This window comes from Neofelis nebulosa, chromosome 16 (genome assembly GCF_028018385.1).
Source record: "Neofelis nebulosa isolate mNeoNeb1 chromosome 16, mNeoNeb1.pri, whole genome shotgun sequence".
NCBI classification, from domain to species: Eukaryota; Metazoa; Chordata; class Mammalia; order Carnivora; family Felidae; genus Neofelis; species Neofelis nebulosa.
The window spans coordinates 44,472,000-44,477,514 of NC_080797.1; positions in this window are offsets into that span (position 1 = coordinate 44,472,000).

Below are 5,515 nucleotides of genomic sequence, written 5' to 3' on the forward strand. Positions count from 1 at the left end.
TGCCAAATGCCAGACAAATGCAAGGTCTTGAAGTTACCTTCAAGAATAGTTCTGATTCCCTAACCAAGAAACTCATAATCTAACACCTTTTTCCTTTCTTTCCTTTTTCCTCAAAAACCTTTTATTTTTCCTTAAAGGAGTAAGAAGTCAGGGGTTTGTTTAGTAAGAACCCCTGAAGAGAGGCCCTTTATCACTCTCTCAAATTTGAATAACTACAAAATAATATTAACACCCCTTGACTAGAAATGAAAGAGAAACATACTGTGAGAAGGGGCTCTCCAATAATAAATGCTGAGCAGCTGTAAAAATACAGAGTCAAGTGATACCTTCATCAAGTGTTTGCAAAATTAGAAAATATTATCCCTTTTCTGGGGGTAAAGGGACATTTTTATTTTCTCTGCTAAAGTGAGCCACACCTTTTTCAAGTGCTAACAAACTTGAATTTTACAATCTACAGAAGAGAAAGAACTAACATTAAAACAATTTATATGCTCTATTGCATGTAATTTTTGAGGATTAAATGAACTTTAAACAGAATATGCCCATGGAACTTCACTTGAGAAATAAAATGCCCAAGATGTTTTAACCACAGCTATGCACATGTAGTATTAGTGTGCCTGTGTGACAATGATGTAGATATTGCATGAAATTCTGTATTTGCTTCCTTCATATGACTTTACATTGAACTGACATTACTACTACTTTTGTTAATTTTTTTTTTTTCTTAAGTTTGATTTTTACTCTCAGGGGTCAGGATGGTTGGAGGGAAAATGCAGTCAGATTAACAGCTCTTACCGCCCCCCTATCCCCATTCCCCCATCACTAAATTATCCTCTGTTACTTCACCCTATTTATTTCTTCTCCATTACTTATCAATTTGTAAGGATCTGTTGTTTATTGTCTTCCTTATTAACAATGGGAGTAAGCTCCATGAAGGCAGGGATTCACCTGTCTTGTTCACACTGTAGGAAGGCTCTAGCACCATCCAGGAGGATGTTGCACAGTCCCTGCCACTTAGTAGGTGTTTGATACATACTTGCCAAATTGAATGTGTAATGAGCTATCCATAACCAAGGCTTAGTCCTGGGTTTAACTCTCATGCATTTGTATTTATTTCTAGTAGCACAATGAGTGCTACTAGATGTCAGACACTTTGCTAAGTACTAAGGATGTGGCACAAAACAGATGTGGTCCTAGCCCCCATGTGATTATATTTTATGCAAAGGAAATTCAACTGAAATTAACCACAGCTCTTTCCATTTATTTTCTTTCTCTCTCTTCTTTATCACATATTTGAACTTCTAGACCATTTAATGTTCTTGCCTCAGGAAAGGGGTATGAGGTCAGCACAGGCTCTTTTGAGTTTCAGAAGTCTGGTTCCTTAGGGCACTGGATTTAGATAAAAAGTTTGTGGGTGTACATGAGGAGGAAGAGCAACGCTACTCCCTACCTAGGAAATAATTCCCATGGCTGTAGGAGGGAAGAAAGAACAAAACTGTTGGTGGGACTCAGAGAAAGTGGGGCCACTTCTGGGCCACTTTCCAGGAGCAGCAAAACCCCAATTATATTTGTTAGTTTTGAGAGCACAGGAGACCCATTCCTCACTGTACCTAGGATGGAAATGAGCGCATGGTGTGTTTAGGCAGATGGAACCTTAGGCAACTTTAGTGAGCTTCCTCCAGCCCAGTGTGGTCCAGGTGGAAGATCAGATTGGTTTACATGAACCAAAAAGGTTCACAGGAGTAGCAGGAAGCCCCACAGGACCTGAGTGAGGACTTTTTGCATTCATGGCCTCTCAACAAAACCCAGTTTGAACTGTGACATCAAGCCATCTAAACGTAGAGTGCCTTGGCACTAGATAAACCTCCTGGAGTCTAGCAGTAACTCCAAAGAACAGAGGGAACTGCAAGCTGGTGGAGACTAGTGTTGTCCAAGGTCATTAATTCCCTACTCCTGATATTTCCTTCCTCATGAAAGAAACTCCTTTAGAGTAACACTCTTGGCCTATCTCTGCCTCTGCCCACTCAGGTAGTGACTTGCATGCTCTGTGAGTTTGGGATAAAGAATAAAACAGGTACTGTTTCTAGAATGCTTCTTAAATATATTCCCTTTCCTGTGTTCCAAGAAAACACTGCCTATTTGTTTTTTTAGGTCTTTCCCATTTATTACCTGGATAACTACAATATACGCAATATACCTTCCTGGCTGTCTACCGCACCTGTCCCCATCAATCTTCCCACCACATTTCTGTCAGAATTCTCTTTCTGAAGCACATATTTGATTCTATTACCCCCTTGCCACTCTTCAGTAATTCCCTAGCACCTAACATTATCAGATCCTTTTTATCTCTATAGCCTCAGTTCCTCTTCAGATTGCTTCCTGCCCTTCAACACACATTTTCTGTTTATCTCTTCCTTGAAGATCTGGGCACCTGCTGCTGTCCCCATGCCCAGCACTGGCACTCCAAAGATGCCACTTCTGCATTTTTCCACATGCGTCCAGCCCTCTTCCCACATGGGAATGGTGCACCAAGAACTTCTGCCCCAAGAGGAGTTGCTGACCTGTCTGTCCACACACGCACTGGGTTACTACATTTATTTACTGTTTATTTTTACCTGGTGTGCTGGGTTACTGAGTCTTAAAGGCTTGACATTCGGTCCTACCCACTCTCTTTTGCTTCTTCTCTCCATGTCATAACGAAAACCAGAACTCTGGTTAAAGCCAGCTATCTCTCACTGCAGCTGTCCCACTCAACACCAGCAGCTAGGTGAGTCAATCAATTATCATTGGGAGGGAAATGGAGAGACAGAAAATGGCTCAAATAGTCTGTCATTTCTTATTTGTCTATTTGATGCTTTTGGGTGTTTTTATCTAGAATCCTGGAGGGTGAAAAGGTTAGCTAAAAGGAGTCATGGTCTAAATTCCCACCCCCTCCCCCTCTTACTGCAAACCTTTTAATAAAGCCTTTATTACACTACATTTGCAATTAATTGGGGCACTAAAGGGAGGCATATGTCTCTCCTAGACTGAGCCCTGTAAGTCAAAGTCTATATGTTATTTTTTTGTCTCTCGCACAAGACACAGTACGGTAATCAATAAATAATTACAGAATACATTTTTTAATGTTATATTGGGGGGGGGGCGCAGAGAGAGAGGGAGACATAATCTGAAGCACACTTCAGGCTCTGAGCTATCAGCACAGACCCTGACACAGGGCTCAAACTCACAGACTGTGGGATCATGACCTGAGCTGAAGTCAGATGCTTAACCAACTGAACCACCCAGGTACCTCTACAGAATACGTTTTTAAGGTAATTTATTGTTTTCAAAAACTCTTTTAACTGTTTCCTGCTTCTAGCAGAGAAAGACAAAGTGAATGAAAAAGAAAGTGAGGTGGGAGTTTAAGCCTGTCTACACTAGCCAGTTCAACTAATGTTGGGACAATATAATGGGTTTTGCTGAAGAAGGAAGTGTATTCTACCCAAATCTGGCCGTAAAACTCACAGTATGATCACAGTGGAAGGATTATAAAAGCACATACTCAAACGTTGATTTTCCCAAGGTTTTGAAAAAACACAACAGAATGATTTTGGCATGGAAGGGTAGAAAAAGCCTAAAAGCAAAATACAAGGTTAGTGCATTTCAAGGCAACAACATTCAAACTTCTGTTCTTAGAGGTTAATTAATTATGTTGCTGAAGAATTGATTTGGCACAAGGGAGCTATGTGTTGCCACAGTACTCTGAAAGTGCAGAAATTATCCCATCTATAACTAAGCCCACCAGAACTGCATGACTGTTGCTGTTTCACAGTGGAGAAATTCATCTTCCATCAGCAAAATACAGGAAGGGAAAACAAGAGGACAAAACAAATTGGGTGGATAATAGACTTACCTTGGCATATAGACAGTCCAGGTCAGGTATTTCTCTGAAATGGGACATGAAATGATGTTTGTAGGCAGATTTATATACTAAGCAGTTTTACCATTCAGGCAAGTAAACAATGCATTTAATCTAATGCCAGCTGTTTTATTTTTGTGTGGGGATCACATGAGTTATATAGAGCCTTGTGATCCCCACGAAAAATAAATAAAATAAAAAGCTGGCACCAAATTAAATGCATGGATTACTTCTCTCAATGGCAAAAGTGCCCCATGTAAGGAAAATCTGAAAGAAATAGGGTGTGTGCATGTGTGTGTGTGTGTGTGTGTATACACACCTTGTGTGCATACATGTACCACATATACACACATGTACACACTTTGGAGGAATATGAAATATTAAATAGACTAAAGTCTACTAAATTTCAAGAATATGACCACACTGGGGGTCCTTGCTCACCAATGGATTTCTTACTATGAATTATAGAAGATGAGAAGTCTGACGTTATCTCCATTTTCTCAATGTTGCCAAGGTTGTTCATTGATTATGTTCCTTCTGTCTGTTTTGAGTAGCATATTCTTGACTAGCATTTCACCAAATTTAAGACTCCATCCATTATAAGACTTGCCATTATTTTATGTATCATGAAAAAATGGGAAAAAAAAGAGAGCCATTTAAAACATGTCATAGTACTTTTAATTTTTGTCTTATGGCCCCTTTAAGTAAATCTAAGACCTGTTTGGACATAGACTTTTATTATGTATATATAGAAAGGAAAATGAAACACAAATAAATTGTGATATTCCTAAAACTTTTTTGTATTCAAAATGGAACTCTTTGGAATCGCTTTTTTGGTTTTTTTGTTTTGTTTTTTTTCTGTTTGTTTGTTTTTTTAATATAATTCATTGTCAAATTGGCTTCCATACAACACCCAGTGCTCATCCCAGCAAGTGCCCTCCTCAATGCCCGTCACCCATTTTCCTGCCTCCCCCACTCCCCCATCAACCCTCAGTTCTCTGTATTTAAGAGTCTCTTACGGTTTGCCTCCCTCCCTCTCTGTAACTTTTTTTTCCCCTTCTCCCCCATGGTCTTCTGTTAAGTTTCTCAAGATCCACATATGAGTGAAAACATATGGTATCTGTCTTTCTCTGCCTGACTTATTTCACTCAGTATAATACCCTCCAGTTCAATCCACATTGCTGCAAATGGCAAGATTTCATTCTTTCTCGTTGCCAAGTAGTATTCCATTGTATATATAAACCACATCTTTATCCATTCATCAGTTGATGGACATTTAGGCTCTTTCCATAATTTGGCTATTGCTGAAAGCGCTGCTATAAACATTGGGGTACAAGTGCCCCTATGCATTAGCACTCCTGTATCCCTTGGGTAAATTCCTAGCAGTGCTATTGATGGGTCATAGGGTAGTTCTATGTTTAATTTTTTGAGGAACCTCCACACTGTTTTCCAGAGCAGCTGCACCAGTTTGCATTCCCACCAACAATGCAAGAGGGTTCCTGTTTCTCCACATCCTCGCCAGCATCTATAGTCTCCTAATTTGTTTATTTTAGCCACTCTGACCAGCATGAGGTAGAATCTCTTTTTTGAATAAGAGTTGTCATCCATGTTTTTTCA